Here is a 22281-nt window from a genome sequence, read left to right as displayed (position 1 = left end):
TTCCAACCCCTCTGCCATGGGCAGGGACATGAAACACTTCCCATTAGAAATCATTCAGGTCTTTAAACAAATTGTTGCTCATGATTGCTTGCCTCCAACCTTTCCACCACAACATGTGAGCACTTGTTTTTTTATCTAGTGAGAAGTGTCCCTGCCTGTGGCAGGGGGTTGGAAGCAGATGATCTTTGAGGTCCTTTCCAGCCCAAACCATTCTGTGATTCTGTGAGAGCTGATTTTTTTGCACTATCCATATTCTAAAAAGTGCATGAAATTTAGGCACTACAGCTTTCTAAAAGTATATTTTATAATACATTTTCCACAAGCTTTGGCTTCTGTAACTCAGGCACAGGTGTAATGCTTATTCAGACAGAAGGAGTATTCTGCTGCTGGATGTGAGTCACACAGTGTAAGTTTAAGATTTTGAATAGCACAATATAGACTACGCATTAAAACAAAAAAACCACATCAACTGAAAAAGATAGACTATGAACTAGATTACAAATTAAAAGTTTCAGTCTCTATTTTCTCAGCTCTACAAGGATGTCAAGTCTTCATTCCTCTCTCCCTCTTCTTTTCAGGCACTTTGACAAGGAACTGAATTGTGTTGTACAACACAGTAGAGAACTGTATTATTGAGATATATTGGCTCCCATAGAGCCCTGATAGCTATATAGCTAGCAGACAGAGTGTTAACTCTTGTTAGCAGGCCTGTTTAACATAATTGTAGTATGCCATTCTAACAGATGATGTGTCTCTTACATCCACTGCAAACACCATGTGACATGATCACAGTAGCGCTAATTAAAATGTGTAGTTCATCTGCAAATGAGCTACCCATAAATTGTTTGTGCCACTTCACACGCAGATGTCCACCATGGGACAGTGCTCACTGAGCACAGTAGGATCTTAAACTGGAGGGCATTCTGCTAGTCTGTATCATGGAGAGACACTGAGGAGTCTCCTGACATTCCTGATGTCCCTGCAAAGACCTGCAGGATAAAGGCACTGATGGGCTCATAAGCTCTCAGAACAGTTTGGCAAGGCAAACCTTTCTAGCACAGTAGTGAAGTTTTACTTCCCCAGAGAAATGGGAAAGTAAAAAGAAATTGCTTTCCTTTGAAAGTAACAGCAACATAAAATGGCACCAATCCTTCCAGTTTAATTCAGTAGCTTGATTCAGCTTTTTCGACTGGAGGCTGGGAATGGAAAGGGATTGAGGGAGAGAAGACGTTTGGTATAGTTGCATCCGCAGTAGCAGCATGCTGATAGTACCAATACTCCTGGGCCACTAGATTCAGTAAATCTTAAGAAATAGGAATAATCAATCTATATTCAGTGGGATTGCTTTGTAAAGACTATGCTTGTACTACTACTGGAGGAATTCTAGGTTGAAATCATTCTTCTGAACACATACAGAAATGTACAACAACAAAAATTGACCTATACAAAAGGCAGAACAACTTCTGAATAAAGGCCGGAGAATTTGGTGCAAGTGTTTTAGCATAGGAAGATACTTGTAGCAATAAAGTACCAGTGGAAATGAACTACAGACTTTTAAAACACTGCAACAGAGGCCAGTCTAGCCCTCACCTCCTGGGAACCCTGGTTCTGAGGAAACTTCTCAGTTTGTTCAACCATAACAGGAATTTGTACCCTCAGCCTGTGCTAATATTCCCCTTGCAATAGGTAAGAAGTGTTATGCTACAATTCAGGGAGATGTTTCAGAGATGTCCACGTATGTTATTACCTCTACAGGGCGTCATTATGGGGTAATTTGAAATTCTTTTCAAGAATGGAGTTCTGTTACTGCATGAACAGTGCAAATACCAAACAGCAGCAAACTGGCAGATTTTCTTCTAACAGCTTTTTAACCAGAGCAGTGCTCACGGAGAGACTCAGGCAAGCTCAGTAACACTGAATCTTGATCAAGCCTAAATATGTACTTTTATTTTGCCACCATTAATGAACATGACAAATTGAGCTGAATGTTCTGCTGCCCAATTCTCTTCATTCCTAGACTTAGACTGTGAAGTGTAAATGGTATTGAATGCATAAGTAGATAAGTGTGGATCACTCTAGCATGCTGCTAGAGTATCTTGGCATGTCCAGACAGGTGTTTTCTACCTCAGTTCTCAGGTCTCCCAGTTGTCCAGCTTGCACATAAACACGTTCATGTCCTCCAGCCTGGAACAAAATAAATGTGAATGCACATGACAGGCTCTGCCATGAGGCAATATGGGACAACACCATGACAGATTTTCAGGGTTTGGGTTTTTTTCTTATTTCTTTTGCCCTAAATGATTCTCCAAGAACTATCCTACTTAGCATAACCCAAAGTCAGCCTACACAAACTACTTTGGGCGTTACCTTTGAGCTCCATGTGAACACATACAGAATCTGTAGGCATACCATCATAGGCTGATTGCAAAACAATCCTTAACTGGGGGCTTGGATAAACTGTGTTAGCCAAAATAGTGTTAAACGCAACAGAAGAGCCGTAAGTAAGATGGGTCTCTGCTTTCCAGTAACACCTCTGTATCAAATAGGACAAGTTTGTGCTTTGGGAATTGAAATTCCCTGCTGGACAGAAGGATAGCACACTTGAGACTTGCTTTCAGAATTTAAGAGGCACATCCATCTCCAACTAACCCACTGCACAAGGATATATTTCTTTCCCAGTGCTGAAGGTCTCAGAATAACTGTCCATTATCGAGATACATTGAGAGAATTACTCACTAAGTGCTCTAGGAAGGGAGTGGTCCTGATAGGTGAAGCAAGACACAGAATTGATGGTCTGGGGTGCGTGAGGGGTGTGCGTGTGTTTAGTCTGCAAATTGAAATATATAAAGAAAAGGTCTTTATTCCAATTTTGGGAACCTAAAATGAAGATTAGATAGAAAAATCCTACCTGGGAATTTGAGTATCTAAACACTGGAAAGGAATTGGCTATTGCAGCTCAAAATTCCACAGTTCTACAGAACATCTCTACAGGCTCACTCAGGAGTCTCAGTTTTACTTCCATTACCTTCTAATCTTCCTTTCACTATTTATATGTATAATTTAACTGGTAATTTGCATCTACGCTCAAAAAACATTTGTGAGAGGGTTTTGAATTGCTTTATACATGATTAAACTATTTCAAAACAACCCAAACACTTCACCTCACCCAACAATATATAAAATTGATACAGCTGTTGGGATTTTCTTCAGGATCGTTTGTATTTGTCCTTTGGGCTTTTGTTTTTGTGGGAGTTTGTGATTTTGGGGTTTGGGTTTGGTTTTTTTTTTTGGGGGGGGTGTTTTTGTTGAGGTTTTTGTGTTTGATTTTTCTTGCTGTTGGCAGGAAATACTGTATAAACTTAAATTGAAAAGCAGATTCATATTCACATATCCAGGTAGAATTTCTGATAGCTTTGAATCTTCAGAGATAGCAGCATTTCATAGTTAGGTATTCTTTATACACATTGCTATATAATGATTCATCATAATACAGAAGGAAATTCTTGTAATGCTTTGGGGGTATTTTACAAGCAATAGAATCACACAGAATCCCAGACTGGTTTGGGTTGGAAGGGACCTTAAAGCTCCTCCAGTTCCAACCCCCTGCCACGGGCAGGGACACCTTCCACTAGAGCAGCTTGCTCCAAGCCCCATCCAACCTGGCCTTGAACACTGCCAGGGATGGGGCAGCCACAGCTTCTATGGGCTCCCTGAGCCAGTGTCTCACCACCCTCACAGTAGATATTCCTTGTCTTTTACACACAGGTAACTTCCATGTGTTATGAGCTATTCTTATTATGAAGGGGTGAACATGAAAGAAGCAGTATACAGATGCACTCTCTCCCCAGAGATGCAGCGCATGTCAAAATTATCGTGCCGACACTTGCACTGACCTTTCAAGCTGCTTGAATCAACTTCATGAGGCCTAAAATACATGCAGAGTTCAATTCCATTATTTCCACTATCTGACTGCACAAATAATACCCAGTCACACTACTAAATAAACATAGGTATAGCCTATATATAGGAAATACAGGAAAAGCCTAAACCTCATCACTATGTAACTTGTTACTCTTCGGTTAAGAACATGTTTCCTCTGTCACGTACTTTCCTAGAAACTGCTGTCACTGGACACCATTTGCTGGGATTTGGCACTAGAGAAGCTGTTTGTGCAGCAGGTTATAACTTGCCTATGTGGACTCTAAACAAGACTATAACAGGACTGGAAACTGCACCACTTCTTTGCTTCTCCACGAAATTCCCCTGTTGTAAAAACATACCTACAGCATCTGAGAAAGGGATTCTTCCCCTGTGAGCTGGTTACTCTTATGGAAAGCTATGTCTGTTCACTTATTTGGATTCATATTACAGAAAATATTGCTGCAAGCAATTTCAGCATCCCTGCAGAGCATGCTTTGCTCTGACTCTACAAAGTAAGAAAACAAACATCATTCCCACTTATCAGCCAGAACACTCCAACACGCTGGATCACTTTCTAGGGCTAGATCATCATTTAGTTTGTCACTGCTCTTTTGACTTGAACAAATTTATGGTAAGATAAGATCTAGCCTTCAATGGTCCTGAAAGCAGTAATGGGTCACACATACCTATCACCACATTAATCAAATGCTTAGATTTCAAAAAATGGAGTCACCATACAGCAGAAATAAACTCCATTGTAGAGAAAATTTGGAGGATGTATGCACTTTCTAGTGCACGCAGTTTTGGTATCTCAATGTATACACTTCCCTGGTATTACAGCAAAATGCTGGCTTTCCAGTTAGATGAATAGCCTAAGAACCTCTGAAATGCAGCAACCACTGGAGTACCCAGCTGCAAGCAGTTACCCTGTACAAACTATGTAAGAGACGGGTGTGGGAGAAGTAAGCAGTCATTCATTCAATCTAATTTCTAATGCAATGGGAGCTCAAGTAATGACAAAAATAAGAGGACAGGGTTTTTTAGGTCACAACAGTTAAATTGCTACAGAAAAAGAGCAGAACATGGACTTGGAGACCAAGAATTACCTTAAAGAAAACACACAAATAATGAAAGGAAGGTTTTATTAGAGAAAAGTTATAAGTAGAGCACATACAGACTATATGTGTCTCCAGTTTAAAAGCTGGTAAAACAGGTATCTGTACAAAGCTTGTAGGAGTGTCTCAGAAATGCAAAACTCCAGGTAAATGAAAAGAAAATGGAAGATCTCATTAGCTACAAGGATCATGCCCTACTGAGTATATCCAGAGCTTTAAAAAATTACCTTTGGTAAAAGTAATATAGTTTGAGTGACTTGGGTTTCATTATGCAGGAGCTTTACTGTGCTGTTCCAGCAATATAAAGGCTTTAGAAGTAGCAAGGAACGGTGTCATACTTTGGAGAACCTTCTCCAGCTTCACTCTTCCATAATTAGGAAAAAACCCCCAAGTTAAAAATAAAAGGTATTCCAGAATACCTAGAACTGCTTCATCACATGAACCAGCCAATTCCACAGTTAGAAGGGAAATGTATTTGGGGCATTTACAATATAAATGTTACAGTGGCATTTTAGTAGGGATCACAGACGTGCCTATGGAATAGTTTTCAGGAGCATCAGGCTGGTTTTGGGTATCACATAAAATAGTATTATAATTGCCACAACAAAAAGACAATCCATTGGTTACTAGAAAACCTCTGCAAGGCACGAGACCTGGGTTTGAATCCCTGCTGCACTCAAGTTGTCTGCACAACTCTCAAAGTCATTTAATGCCTGTGCTGCAGCTTCCCAACTGTAAAGTTTTCTACATTGCATCAGAAATAGGCTTTATAAAAAGCATGTATTATCTGTGTGAGATAGATGATGACTATAAGCACTTCCTTATGGAAAGGGCCACATTGTGCCAGGCACCGTAGATTGCTGATGGTTTTGCATTCTCCCCCCAGTTCCCTCTGTGGTGTCTCATCATCATGTGCTCGGCAGCTGTAAAAATCACTTGAGGCCTCCTCCACTTTCAGTCTGACAAAACTGCATTGACCTGTCAAGTATTTTGCTTCTGGTTTTCTGGGGGGTTTGCCTTTTAGTTTGGGTGTTCCTGATCTAAGTAAACAGTAACACAGAGCATCTGATCAATGGTTTAATATTTAATTGCATCATTACGATCTCAGTTAAAGCTATAACAGCATTGAAAGTTCCTGGGTTTGGTAAAACTCCTTCCTAGGGAGCATTTGAAAAATGTGTCCCTCTAAGAAAGCAACACAACACTTGGCTTCATTCTAATTATTTCAGAGATGTGGCTTATTGAGCTCTGGTTGGGGAACCATAAAAACTACTGAGATAAGACCCAGGCTGTCAACTGAATGGAAATGTGGCTTTGGTGATTATTTATTTAAATCATAGTCGGACACTTGACAATAATGTTTCAAAAGACAATGTGCCTACAAGAGCAAGGAAGACGGGTTTGAAGTCTAGGCTTCCTATTCACCAGGAACCCTAGGATTCCCAGACCTACATGCAGGGCTGGGAATCCCAACTGTTTTGCCCTAGGCTATTGCCTGTCTTATGGAGATGGCGAGACGGAAGGGTGAAGCTGGTAGTAATCAGTGTTTGAAGAAGAACATTATACAGAGAGCAAGCTTCAGGATATCCAGGAAAAATCTGGACATCCAAAATGTTAATACATGATGGTGAACACTTGAAATCTCTAACTGTGGCTTCACTACCAGCCTGGGATGTTTGACCAGGATCTGAGACCCAATTCTCTAGGTTGGACCGCCTTCCCTTGTCTAGTGATTTATTCCAGCAGCATGCTGTAAAGCATCTACTTTCAAACTTGTGCCATAGCCTTCCTTTACAATCCTTCCAATAGTGACATTTGAGATATATTGTAATTACTGCATTGCTACTGCAATCAACAGGATATTAATGGCTTCTATTAATATAATGGACTCCAAAGAACACAGGCTTTTTATTTTTTGTTATGGCAATACGACATGTTACGCTACCGTCTTCAGAGGACGCACTGAGCAAGCACAAACTGCATCAGTCAAAAACCATGTCCTTCATGGGGAGCTCTGCTTTCAAGCAGTAACCAAGGTGCTGTGTCCTTGAGGGATTCTAGGTGTAATCTTTGTACCAGTGTAGAAGAAATATGGAAGGTCAGAAGTGCTTTGTAACTGTGGGAGAGTTAGCGACTGCTCAGTGGCTAGGAAAGAAATAATTAGCCTTGCCAGAGATTTCCGAGGAAATCCTGATGTGTTATGGGACCTATTTTACATCCTGCCTGCTAAAAGTATTATACCATCTGTCAGAGCTGGCTGCACTACGAACTTCCTTTTATCATACACACACCAAAGATCAGGTGAGAGGTTTAATAAAACACTAAATGGAACAAAATGCTGAAGAAACAGAGCTATAATTACCTCTGCAGCTTTCTCCTTGCTTAGCAGGAAGTCTTTTTGTTACACACGGTCTTTGCTTTTAGAAGACATCCAAGGTCTTCCTTGAATAATGTTAGATAAAGCAAACAAAGATTCACAGGTTTAATGTGCAAAGGAGAGACACTTTCTCACCAAATCCTGCTTGTTTGGTACCCTAAAACACCAGGGTTGAGAGGAAACAGAAAACCTGAGTCTGAGAAATGGGTGCTTTCTGTCCCTCATGGAGAGGGCAGACCAGATCTGTACTTGGAGAAAATTGGCATAATTCCTTTCTAGTCGACCAATTAAAGAAGGAAAACTCAAGTCCCAGAGGCTCTGATTATTTTATACTGTGCTACTGGAGATATTTCGGTCACCACGGGGTAAAGTAACCATGATGCATGTCCTTGCAGATATATTAATAGTGAAACACTAGTACTACAATTTAATAGGATTAGCTGAAATTGCTGTAACACATTTTACAGATGGGGAAACTGGGACACGGGGAGACTTAATTTTAAGCAACTAAACCCATATTTTGGCACCAAAGCAACTGATTTTCAGTAGTGCAGAACACTCAACTGCCACACTGCAAGGGGCTGTTTCCACTACTCATTTTTCCCGGGGGCAATCACACCTCTTTTGAAGCCATACACATTCCTGAGAGGCAAGTCAACACCTAACAGCAGGATCTCAAGGCCAGAGCCCAAGCCCGTGCACATCACAAGAGAGAATCTCACTAAGGTTATGTACCTTCTTTGCAAGGAATTCTTATGGCTGCTTTATATAATCCCACATGATTTGTCCTGTCCTTGATACCGGATTTTTCCCCCTCTCTGATCTCTACTGGAGCATCTTTCCCCCTACTTCCTTCAAAAACCATGAACAAATGTACTTTCCTCCTCTAAACTGCATTTGCTCCATTGGAGCCAGTGTTGTTCCAGTGTAAAATTCATCTTCCTGCTGTGAGATGCTGTTCTTATTTGGTTTTCCCTTTTCAGGTCATTTCTCTTCCTTAACTTCTTTACTTTTGTTCACTAGCGGTCAGGGCAGAAAGCAGCACCAATTCTCAACCTTGCTAAAATAGAAAAAAAAAAAAAAGCCAAAGAAGAACACAGCCCAGTTTCTGCAGTTACAAACCAAAAGCAAGGAAAGATGGTGCGGTACTATACAGCAAAGCTCACCATTCCCATTACATTATTCCTTTTGTTCTGTCTGTAGTACCTTAGGACTGTCACATTTGTGTCAGTTCATCAGTATTTTTTCTTGCATTCTTATTCAGGAAACTGAGGATGAATCCTTGCTGTTCTCTCTCTGTGTGAACTCAAGGAGAGCTCACAGCACTCTGCAGAGCAGGCAACAGCATCTACATTATATTCTGCCCCATCCTGGTGTCTTTGCCCAGTTTTCTAGTATTCGTTTTCTCCATTTCAAGAGGCCAGATCAGCATTTTAATTCCCATCTACCACAGCATTAAACCGTATTTATTCTGCTGTAAAACTTTCATGTCACCCACCAAACCCAATTTGCCTCTGCAGCCCCATAAGCGGAGAAAGGGAATGTTGCATCTCTCCTAGCTTAGCAGCCTCCAAGCTGGGGATCCATCACCTTTCACAGCACCTGACAGCTCCACTCAAGGAAGAGTTCTTCCTCCTGTGATGGGGATGGACTCTTCATCAGGGACTGTAGTGACAGGACAAGGGGTAACGGGTTCAAACTTAAACAAGGGAAGTTTAGATTGGATCTAAGGAAGAAATTCTTTACTGAGAGGGTGGTGAGGCACTGGAATGGGTTGCCCAGGGAGGTTGTGAATGCTCCATCCTTGGCAGTGTTCAAGGCCAGGTTGGACAGAGCCTTGGGTGCCATGGTTTAGTGTGGGGTGTCCCTGCCCATGGCAGGGGGGTTGGAACTGGATGATCTTAAGGTCCTTTCCAGCCCTAACTATTCTATGATTCTATGATGACCTCTCCCTGTCCTCCAGCAGGAGCCCTGCTGACCACTGGTGACGTGTCAGTAATTGGCTCCTATGACAATGTGGACATATCAAGAAAATAGTGATAAAAATATAATCCACAAGAACTGTTTTTTTGCAAGGTTTTTACTAAAACTGAATGGCTGATGAAAGGAATTAAAATCAAGCCTTTTGCTTCCACAGGGTTACCTAGAATGAAATCTGACAGCTCCTTCACTTTAGAGGCTTTATATCCCAGCTGGTTAACAAATGTAGTAAATAAGCTTACAATTGCACTTCTTGTTGCTGTCAACTCTAAGCTCCCTCAAGATAAAGAGGCAGTAGGTTAATTGTACATGCACTGCTTACCATCTCCACTTCTCTACCCAGTACTGTAGGGGAAAGAAGAGAGGAGGTGCTGGTCCAAATCTCCCATCCCTCCGGCTTCTGCCAACATGACTCCCTTATGCTAGTGAAAACCCTGGGAGAACACAGGAGGGAACAGCATCCTCCAGAAACACACCACTGCTCTGCCCACTCACAGCAGCCAAGGTCCCCAAAGCTGCCAGTTCCAGATGGCTCAAAAGCACTGTTGCTCACATCCAAGCGACAAGCTGTAGAGCAGCCTGCCGAATCCTGACAATAGCTCTGCATTATCAGCAGCTCAGCTCTGATGTTTAGATGTATTTATAGTCACGAATACTACACATTATATAAACACACACTCTTCTGTCAAGCAGTTAGAACTAATCCTCCTACAAAGCAACAGTAGTGTTTCATGTAAACGTGTATAAAGCTAAATGACAATTTTTATACATGAATAATAAGTATAGAGAAAAGAGTAAGTGGGATCCTTCCCTGCAAGTGGTAATTAACAAAATTATCACAGATAACCTGTCAAATAGTGACAAAAGAAAACAAATAAACATTTACAACTCGGTGGTGATTATTTAAGGCACTCAACCACCTTGCATGGATGTCTATATCTGTGGAAAAGAGGTAGGAGTAAGGAACTATTCCTGTACACAAAGCCCCAAGTGCAGGAGCCAAGAGCTCCCTTTGGGTTTTGCCTTTGCAAAGGTGGACAGAACAGATGTTCAAAGCCACAGCCGAAGCAAAAACCATGAGGAGTCACCAGGGTTGAAAGGATTTAACATTACATCAGAGCAGCCTAGTCTCCCCCAGCCTTTCATAGTGAAGTGAGTTATCAATATCCTATCCAAATATGATTAACAAAGAACAGGCATTAAACCAAAGCATCCATGTCAACCACCAGAGCTAATTTTTATCCTGTAGACCCATAACTCCATAAGGACAAGAGTGTTACATCTCTCCTCGCTTAGCAGCGTCCAAGCTATGGATCTATCACCTTTCACAACACACCAATTCAGGAGGGTCATTCATCATCAGCACATGAAAAACAAAAGGTTTTTTAGGACAACCATGAGGTTTCATGAACTGATGCTATATTTAAGAGGTCTTTTTCCTTTCACGTGCTACTGCAGCACAACAGGAAAAACAAGATGTTGCACAAAGAGGAGACACCTTCGACAGCAACTGGAAAATTGCAGCTTTTATGCTTGGGGCTTTACCCATAACTCAGAATCCACCCGCTCTCAGACCATGTATTATCTGTTCTTGAGCTTTATCACTGCTCCCATATATCACTGAGGAGATGCCTTAAGTATGGTGGCATCCTCAGCACTAAACACACGTGCTTACACTTCAGCTCATGCCAAAATGCTTTGCTGAAAGAGGCAATACACAAGTAAATTAGTTTACAGTTTTAGCATGTGAAAAGCTGTTAAGTTTCCCAAAAGCTGTGAAGAGCCTTGTCAGAGATGAGCTGAGGGGAAAAAAACCCTCTGAAAAACAAGAGCATTTCATGTAACAACTTCCACACCCAAGGAACACATGCCTGTCATCCCCTCCTGAATCCTGCTTCTGTTTTGGTTTTAACATCAGAATTTACTATTGCTTTAGAAAAACATTTACACAGCAAGAGATCATTGTAACAACAGGGCTTGAGAAAACGTGTTAATACGTACAGTGAGGCAGTTTGTGCATGCTAAGTCAACTTGAAGCACACTGAAGCCGCTTTAAGCTCTCCACAATGTCAGGCATATACCCCAGCTATCCTTTTGGAAAACTGCCAGTTGTTATCCTACAAAATGGCTGCTCAGCCTTGAGTCAAGGGTTTTCCAAAGTGGGCTGCTGCTGTTTTAATCACAGCAGTTCCTATTAGCTTAAGTGGGATGCTGTTACAGTTATGAGGAGAGCTCGGGCTCAAGGGCTGCTGCTTTATAGGGCCTCACGTTGTGCACATTACCCAGATCTGCTAATAAAATAACAAGAAAAGGACACTTGACATGAGTCAGTGCTTTCCGTCCTCACTGGGGATATGTAGCTGAATAAATGCTACCTCATCCCTGAAAAAAGTACAAAAACCTTCTGCAAACTGAAGTGCACAGTGGAAAAAAAGTTGGCTGAAGGCCACATAGGCCAGGCAGTGCTTCCAGAGTTTGGTTCTCTGATTTTCTGTTTGATACTGAACTTGTGTTGAGACTTAAGTTTCTAATTTACTAAACTGGTGACAAGAACAGCACTGCGCCGACATCTTGATTATTCCAGGCACTAATTTCCCAGCCCATTATCAACAAAGCAAATGCAATCACAGACCTGCCCTCCTCCCCCTCTCTCTTCCCCAGAGGACTCTGTCTGTCTTCAGAGTTTGTTCTTACAGGTTTAGAACCCCCAGCTCCAACAATTATCATTTATGAGGCATGTAAAGCATTTTTCTCCTATAGGATTTGAAGTAGACATCACTCCATTTCCCTCCATAGCATAAACCTCCACTTGCACTTGCTTTTGCTTAAAGAGATGCAAAGAGGAAAGAGTCTTGATTTGGACCTTGATTTTTCAGTGTGCCTAATTAAGCAAATATTTCACTAAGTAAGGCTAGAATACAGCATTGGTTTGATAGCTGAATCAAGGACCCAATTAATAAAATATCACAGGATTTTTGCTGTTGGAAAAGATCTCTAGAGGTCACCTTGTCCTACACCCCTGCTCAAGCTGGGTCACCTAAAGCAGGCAGTCAGACCAGTCTGGAATGCTTTGAGTATCTCTGAGGTTCCTATTAAGAACTTGAAGTTACCTCCTTTTCAGGGTGAGCAATTCATATCAGATCTGCATAGATCTTGCTAGGTCATCTTTTATCTTCTCTCATATGAGAAAAGTAGTTTGAAAGTTAACATTAAAACTTCATTGGCAATGATTTCCTCCTAGAAAGAGTACAGTGTAAGCACCTAAAACTCCATCAAATAGGTGAAAGATGGCACAAACTACATATCTGAACACACAGGGAAAACTCCAGATACTTTAAACCAGACTACTTCAGAATGAACACTGCCTCAGGATGTTTGCATCACACCACTCTGCTTCTGAAGTTGTGTTTTTATGGATTTTTCATTGCTTGCCTCAGCCTTGAGATGCTGTAAAGGAACTTGGTAGAAACTGAATTTTAAAAGCCTTTACAACTCTTCTCCTTAAAACTTCCAAAAATCAAATCTTGTTAATCCTGGAACAGATTTATGTATAATTTATGTGAGCAAACTCAAGTCACATACACTGACTTCTATGCTTAAGGCCATACTAGTAACAGCATTACTTTCATTTGTAATCTAGTTACACAGAGTAACAATGAAGAAATGAAGCCTGGTGGCATCAGCCAGTACAGCTGTATGCAGTTCTTCGCATCCCTATCCATCAATCAAGTACCAGAAAGAATAAAGTTAATGCTTTCAGAATAAACCAAACATCACTGCCATAGTCCTCAGAGCCATCTCTAGTGTAACAGTGGAGAAACTGGTGTAGGTTGATTTGCAGCATGGCGTAGATACCAGCTGTTCAAAGAATTAATGTCTTTATAGACACTGGAACCCCAACTTGCAAAATTCATCTAATAACTCGCCTGGATTTACCCTGTCTTTAACAGGATTTCAAAGTTTCCTCCTTTATTAAAAAAACCCCTTCAGAATAGCAACTTACAGATTACAAACTGGATACAAACATTGGAACAATTAATTTACACTTAACAAGGGAGAATCCGCAGTACTGAAGTTATTCTCTTCCAATCTCAAACACCATTTGGGGTCCTTAGTAATTCTAGTTCTATCATTGTAGCACCAAAAATAGACTAATCCATACATTTGCAGAGTGATATCTCAGAAAGCATATAATTTTCATTAAATTCTAGCTCTAACATACCTGTAAAGGCTGCAAAGTCTCTCTCAGTGAAGCTTAGTTGGATTAGGACCATATAGAATGGAAGAAATTAAGATGTACACAGTGATAGGTTCTATTCATAAAGCAGCCAATTCATCAACAGAAATACTATTAAAATAATAATGTGCCATGTATAGCACAAGGAATTCCAGCACACTGCTTTGAGATACTATCACAAAATGGCTAGTACTGATTCAGGGGCACAGTTTAAATACTCAAAAGGGAGGATTATACATCCGATAGTCCAGGGACTGCATTTGCAAAATAGCCATTCACCATTGCAAAGATAGCACAGCAGGTTATCCAGCAGCAACGAATAACTGGATGCAAAGAAAGAGTTCTTCTGCAGTTAACTACAGCACATACTACAGCATTTACCAATTACTTACACAGGCGTCAGAAGCACCCTCTTCTCCACAGGCATAAAATCAAAAGTGCAGCAAAATAACTTAAACTTGCAAAGGCAGATTAAAGCAGAGCTCATAAAAAACTATCCGTCAGAATCAAGATTTATGGACTTGGGCAAAGGCCACAAATCAATCTGGACTGCACAATGGAGAGATTTGAAGGAATTGGAGAGGAAGATCATTAGTCTTGCATGTGCAAGGCTGGGGAAGTGCATGTGCTTCTGATTTACACTAGCAAAATGATGGAGGCAAGAGCCACTGTCCACGCACCTCAGAAGGGTGGTCCCTAAACTCTATCTCCTGCTTCCAGAACTTCTTAAGCATTTTAAAGAGGTTTTTCAAGTAAGCAGTGATGTTAAGGAGACCAGCAGTCCATTATTCCTCAGGTTCTCACAAGAGCAGTATGCTCACCCAGGTAACAAGGTCTCCACTAGATTGCTCTGCCACTGCTTTCATCCCAAACAGCAGTCCCACTTAGACTTGAGGACCGTCAACTTCCTTCCTTCCACCTCAGTTTACTCCCTAATCTGCCAGGGAGGAGACTAACGTGATAACACAGCTAAAGCAGGAAACCAAAGAGCAGTACCGTACAGAAAAATGCCTGCAGAAAAGCTGCAACTGCAAAGTGATCGGGTTTTAAAAGATGCAGAAATCCCTTGAGGGCAAGCAAAGCAGGAGGCTTGTTTGCTGAACAAACTGCATGCTACAAGAGGTAAGCCCAGGACATTACAGCACAATAATTGACTTGTTTACCAATAAGTTTTGCTTGAAAACCCTGGTATTTCCTCAAAGTACAGTGTACTCTTTCTGATACTCATAGATCAGTGTATTTTACATAGAGGTTTAACAACAGTTTGTGATATATGGCCTAAATGACAAATGACAAGGCAGAGATGACTTCATAACTTATTTATGATACATTATGGCCATTTTCATACTACCATAGTTTGCAAAAGTATTAACAATAAATTAATGTTGATATAAAGGTTGTGGGAATATTTGACTGATCTCATTGTATTTATAATACACAGTAGCAGTAGTAACATGAGACCAGCTGTCAATGTTTAATGTTTTAGCAACATACACTATAAATTATAAATGGGTGACTATACATGCCATATAAAATACTCATCATGTTTCTAGATGCTAATCGTATGCTATAACTGGTTAAAAATCTATTAACAACAAAGTGACTTGAGAGATAGTTTCCAGATGCATTCAAGAGACAATTTCTAATTAAACAAGTAAATTTTAAACTAAAGTAAATGCAATTATATTGCCCTCTGACACACTGGAATTGTTTAATAAGTCTTCCATCCTAAGCAGCATGCAGATACCAAGTACTCTAAAAGCTGGATTTTGAAAGAACACCGCACAGGGGAAACTTTCCAATTGTTTGCTGCTGAGCAACTTCTTAATCCCAAGCATCTACTTTTAAAGACAAAAATAGCTTTTCCCTAATAAATACTTTAATACAAGACAACATCATGATTTTTGTAGAATCTTTGTAGGGCAAAGATTCTACACCTGGGTCACAGCAATCCCAGGCACAGCTACAGGTTGGGCAGAGAAGAGATTCAGAGCAGCCCTGCAGAGAAGGACTTGGGGGTGTTGGTCCATGAGAAAATGAACATGAGCCGGCTGCAGTGTGCGCTCGCAGCCCAGAAAGCAACCGTATCCTGGGCTGCATCAAGAGGAGCGTGACCAGCAGGTCAAAGGAGGTGATCCTGCCCCTCTGCTCTGCTCTCGTGAGACCTCACTTGCAGCATTGTGTGCAGTTCTGGTGTCCTCAACATAAAAAGGACATGGAACTGTTGGAACAAGTCCAGAGGAGGCCACGAGGATGATCAGGGGCTGGAGCACCTCCTGTATGGAGCCAGGCTGAGAAAGTTGGGGCTGTTCAGCCTGGAGAAGAGAAGGCTGCGTGGAGACCTCAGAGCAGCCTTCCAGTATCTGAAGGGGGCCTGCAAGGATGCTGGGGATGGACTGTTCATCAGGGACTGTAGTGACAGGACAAGGGGTAACGGGTTCAAACTGAAACAGGGGAAGTTTAGATTGGATCTAAGGAAGAAATTCTTTACTGAGAGGGTGGTGAGGCACTGGAATGGGTTGCTCAGGGAGGTTGTGAATGCTCCATCCCTGGCAGTGTTCAAGGCCAGGTTGGATGAGGCCTTGGGTGGCATGGTTTAGTGTGGGGTGTCCCTGCCCATGGCAAGGGAGCTGGAACTGGATGATCTTAAGGTCCTTTCCAACCTTAGCTATTTTGTGATTCTATGAGTATCACATCTCCTTCCAAATATGCAGGAATTGGTAAAAGCCTGTTCTATTTACAAGAAAGTTTCTGTCATAAATTAAAATCTCTGCATTATCATCACTGGTTCTGAGGGTATTCGGTATATACAGGTGTATACGTATAAAGAGAAAACATCAAAATCTAAAAGGTGATTAAGTCAGAAACACTACATTAAATTTTTCCCTTCTTATGTGTCAGTAAAGGAGCGAAGTCAAGATCTTCACAGCTGGTAAAGCTGCAGTCATCCTCAAGTTCACTACAGCTAATGAATTTGGCCTTTAATGCAAATGTGAGACATCTGCATAAAAGGACACAACATACATTCCCTTTACTTACATTAATCACAATTTTCTAGCATTCTGGGGCTGTGGAACTACACAATTATTGCCGGCCTAGCTACCTGAGAAACTAAAAGAAGTTACTATTGCTGACAGGGAGACCAAGTCACATTTTTATTCCCCGAAAATTAGTTCTCTTTAGGGAATATTACTGTTCTGAACAATAAAATAAATGAGCTAAGAATAAGGGAGAATATTTTATTTCTCTAATGAGGAGCATGAATACACACCTGTGCACAGTTCTCTCCAAGCCTTCACAACAAATGGACTTGCTACTCAAAATGGAGCCTGAGTCCCTTTATAGTTCATTATCATATTTTACTTCATAATAATTCAAGCCTGTTACAGCAGTGCACGGATTTGACTCTTTCAAAATAATTTTCATTGCCCTCTGTAAAGCTCCAGTCTGTAGTCCATGGTTAGTAAACACTACACAGCACAAGCGTATGGTTGTCAAGCCCATCCATTTGGCTCAGTTTGGCCTGTCAGCAGCAGCAGAAGGAAATCACTCTAGAAGCTCAAAGCCTTCATAAAGTTTTGGTTCATTTCATGGGGTAAGTTTACTCTCAAGGATGCTTTTTTCTGCCTGCTCTCTAATGGCACTATTACCTAGAGAGGGACAAACCTTTGCAATAATTGGACCCACTTCATAGGACAGAACCTAAATATATGCAACAATGGAGAAATTGTTTGCAAGCATAAAATTTCATTCCAATCTGATCTATCATTTGTACACTTACTCCAAATTTCAATTAACCTACTGCCTGCAACAGTATTACACAGGTACACAGGACTAAGCACATGGGTAATTGTTTGCAAGATCAGGTCAGTGATTCATCTACAATATTAAGCTGCTCCAAATTGAAAAAGCTTGTGTGTGTGTGTGTATCAATTCCAAGGGCTCACACCTCCCTATATACAATTATCATCTATGCCTCCCAGTTTGTCTTCACTTATTCAGTGAAGAACATGCATATTTACACAACTTAAATGAAACCTAATGTACCTTTCACATCAAAAGTATATCAGCTCTGCATCCTCCCATCTGGATTAGAGCAGGTGACTCCATTCATGTTCTATTTATGTGAAACCTGCTCAGGAAAATGACAAGAAGAGAATCAAATGGGGAAGGAATGACACTAAAGGAACACTTTGCATCTGGTCCCTCCCCCCCAAAAAAGCCATCTCTGAATTACTCTGTTTCAGACCAGCACCATTTTATTTTGCTTGCCCTTTTGTCCTTAATTTTAAACCTGGATATGGCAAAAGAAATCCCCCAAAAAAATCAAAAACTAAGGTTATTGTCTCAAAAAGGGAAATGTTTCCTGACACTTATTTTCCTAACCCTCTTTGTACATAACCTAGGTTGCATAAAGCGTTCCTTTGTAAAACACAGTTGTCAATTCTTATACAATAGCACTGAACAATTCCTGTGCAGAAGGCCTTCAGTGAACTCCAGATCACTAAGGTTAAGGAAAATCAAGATTTTGACCACTGATACGTTAGCAGACATTGGGTTTCAGATTTACTCTGTAGGGCCACTGCAGTAAATAATCGGCAATTGCTAACAATTTTCATTAACACAACAATTGTAAGAATACTAAAAGCCACCTCCTCCTGAAAGAAACAAACCACCACGGATGAGGACAGTGTTCAGGCTGCAGATACATCTACTCCGGTCATTTAATTGCATTCCCTTTTATGGAATTGTGTGATTTTTTTCAGCACCCCAAACACTTTATCAGGTTGCTGAGGAATGAAGTAAGTGCCCTCTGCACCTATGATTTGCACCATACAACAGACCCACTCCAGTCTGCATTTCCCTGATCAGTGAAGTGAGCATCATAAGCCTTCTCCTAACAAAGCATCACAAAGTTTAACTGTAATTTTTAATGTGGTCTGAGAGCATCAGGCCAAACATATGCGATTGCTTATGGTTTATTATTAAACACAGTGATCCTCATGTACTGAACAGTTTATTCAGAAATTAGAGAGCAGTAAACAAACACTGTTACTGCTTATTGCACTCATAATTCCCAAACTGGTGAGAGGATTTTGGTCTAATTTCAGTATACATTTATTGCATGTTTCACTGTTTATCTAAACAAAACTGAGAATCATTTGCTTCTAAATTAACAACAAGAAAAAGAATATAAATACCCAAATGGGATGACTATAAAAAATCTCTCCAGCAGCTCCAGAAGCATACTTAACATTTCTTGATAAGTAACTCCCCCATTACATCAGTATCCAGCTGGCAATACAACCATATTCAGCTTCCCATGCTTCATGCTTTCCTTTAGAGGACAGCAGGGCACTTTCTCAAGTCTACTGTAAGTTTCTGTATGTGACCTTCTGCAGCATGAACAGAACTCAAAGCAGATGGTGATAAAGTTACACAGAACATTAAAGGTTTACTCTGATCTGGAGGTCAATCTTGTTTTCAATATCTCCTTCAGCTTCTCACAAAGAACCCATCCACTTCTCACAGGAGCTAATGGAACTCTTTCAGCTTATTTCCACAGAGTCTGGATTTATCCTCAGTTTACTTGTTCACCACAACACACAGCAAAAAAGGACCACAGCATGCTGTAGTTCCTTAATGATCTTCATTAAACATCAAAAAGAAGATAGGAAGCAACGATACATCTTTTGGTGGTGCATGTTCACCCTGTACAAGTGGTATATGATCTTTTAAGACATATTTACCGCTGCTGTAAGAGGATCCCTAAAGCATCTGAATACCAAGCCATCTGGCTACAGCAAACCTGGAAATATGGTATTCCCCCCAGGAAAACACACAAACCCAATCACACCAACCATCTGACTACGAAACAAATGGTTGGAGAAGAACAGATGAAGATGGCCTTCAAGAAAATGTCTTCTAAAATGATCCTCGGTTTTGATGATGTTATCTACAGTTCTGAGAGTATCTTCCGCCCAAATCCTTCCCACCTAATGAGAGGGATGGAAATATTCCACACTTTACAACTAAAGAAAGCTTTGCCAATAGACAAGTGCTAAAGTTTCCAGGTCTACCAAGGTCTATTGGATTTACAGTGAAAGGCTCAGCAGGTTAAAACTGATAAATGAACTAAATTAGATCAGATTAAATGCTTGAATTTCCCATGTTTTGAAAAAAAAAAAAAAAAAAAAAACAACAAAATCTAATTTAGGAAAAGAAAAAATACCAAAGTAAGCAGCAGACCCTGGGCATGGCCCCAGCAGAAACTGCTGAAGCTGAGCTTTTGAATCCTTACATTTCTGCACAAGTGGAGTCATTTCACATTTGGAAGTACCTGCTAGCTTCTGGCAAACCAGATTAACTGCAAAGTCACAGTTTCAGGATCAAAACCAGTCTGATGTTACAGTACGTGCTTTTTATTCTCTATCCCTAGCTGTTCAGTCCAGATAAAGTTCACAAACTGGAAACTTTATGACACTTTATTGATGTTGATGCTCTGGGTAACTTCAAAACTGATAAGAAGGTTCCTTTTCCTATTACCATTATTACTCATATTTCTTCTGTAGCACCTAAAGACCAAGCCAGAGTGATGTCAACTTGTGTCAGGCACTGTACATGCAGAGTAATACAAGTCTCTAAGCCAAGAAGGTTATAAATTACACAGACACAATGTGGGCTTGAAGCGGCAAAATACACAGAGCAAATATCCTCCAAGTGTCATGTAGTATCTGCTACATCTTTTGTTCTCAAGAAAAAAGGCTGGATACTAGGAGCATATAAGCTAAAGAGAGGGAAGGGGAAGTTAGAGAAGTGGGCAAGATTCTTGTCCTATGGATTACAGGACACAGGACACAAATGGAAAGGGAGATTGCGCACAGGACAGCATAGTGTAAGGACAGAAAATTCAGACAAAACCACAAGAAGATTTCCAAACACCAAGAAAAACTGTTTATTAGTTTCAGTTCTCTCCAACCTCCTTGTCAAGGTCACCCAGGGAATTAATGCACAGATCCAGGTGCTCCTGCGCAGTCCTGGACTGAGGCAAGAACACTGACTGCCAGTAAACCATTGCTATTACAGTAATTCTTTGTGCAGCTAACACTCAAATTAAGCTCATTTATATGTTGCTATTATGGTTTTCTTACTTCAATTCAGCTCTTGCTCTCTCTAGATGCAAAATCCATGTTTTTTCAGAGTTATCAGAACTAAATGAAAATTAGTATCATCAACGTAAAAAAATGTAAAAAATTTACCTCAACTTTAAATATTTAAGCAGCCCTGCAGAGTCTTTGACCAGTTGCCTCAAATTAGACTTAAAGGTAACTTTTTATAACTCTAAGCTTGGATAAATTCCATTCCAATTCTGAGTATTAACAATAGTTCCTTATTTTAGTTGGGGGAAATCCAATGAATCTACCAAGATACCATGAAAGAAATTGCACTGTGCGATTCCTTTGCCTGTCTGGCAAGCTCCATAGATGCTTCCCACTTCCAGGCAATCATCCCAACAAGACTTCTGACCCCCTAAGGTTACATTCTGCATGAACTTGCAGATTCTCTTACAGAACAAACAGCTGCAGATTCTCAGAATAAACCTAAACCAAACAAATGTTGCACTTTGGAGCTTATTCTCTGTTCTCATACTATCAAAGGACAGTGCAAACAGACATCTCCAGACAAATACAGGGGCTGGGCAATGCTAGAACATGTTTAATGCTAGTGTGTGAGCTACTTAATGGAATAACCCCTGAAGCTTTTGATTTCCAGATACTAAGTCCACTTGCTTGTCTTACATGGCAAGTTATTCACCCACAGAAAGAGGAAAACCATGCTATGGATAACAGCAGTATCTAAGCTATCATAATTTAAATCCAAATTCTCAGTGAGATTTAATTTTGACACTCACTGCGTTCAGAGTTGAACAGCAACCACCACCCCACAGGCTCCTTTGAGTACTCTACACAGGTCAGCAGCGGACAAATATTCCTAGACTACAAAGCAAAGAACTTGAGCGGCTTAGGCTTCAACAGCTCCTTTGCTATTCATTTAAGTAGCTTCATAGTCACTCTTTAAAACCCCTTAATCCTCCTTCCTTCCCTTTACCATGTAACATAACAGAATGTGCTCTTCTGGGTACAGTGCCAAGGTCCACATTTCACAAAGTATTGGTCATTCCTCACCTCTAACTGCTTGCTTTCCTTCCATATCTCACACGGCTAAGACCAAGGAGATTTTCATGCCCTTCATAATGTAGTTCCCAACCCCACACAAATCTCCTTTTCACCAGTACTGATCAATACAACACTAAAGTTGTCACACAGCTCATGTATTTGTGCAAACCTGCTGCTGACCTCTTTGCTGTTCCATTCCCCTTTGCTCTAAGAACAGTCCCCTTAAATCAATTATTTATCAGGTCCACAGGGACTTCAGTAATAAGTGCAATGAGATTTGTGGCTTCTGGGCCAAAATGAAATCCCATAACACGTAAAAAGTTTTCTGTTCATATCTCATTTTTCAATTTCTTTTGAAGTCCCTACAAAACAGCCAAACCCTTGAGTGAACTAAGATTTAATAGCTCTTTGCCAGCACTTACTGAAATCATCCCATACACAATGAGAAATCCAACACTAAAGGCAAGAAGATGA

Source organism: Psittacula echo (genome assembly GCF_963264785.1).
Source record: "Psittacula echo genome assembly, chromosome: 14".
NCBI lineage: Eukaryota > Metazoa > Chordata > Aves > Psittaciformes > Psittacidae > Psittacula > Psittacula echo.
Note: the sequence above shows the minus strand (reverse complement) of the source record.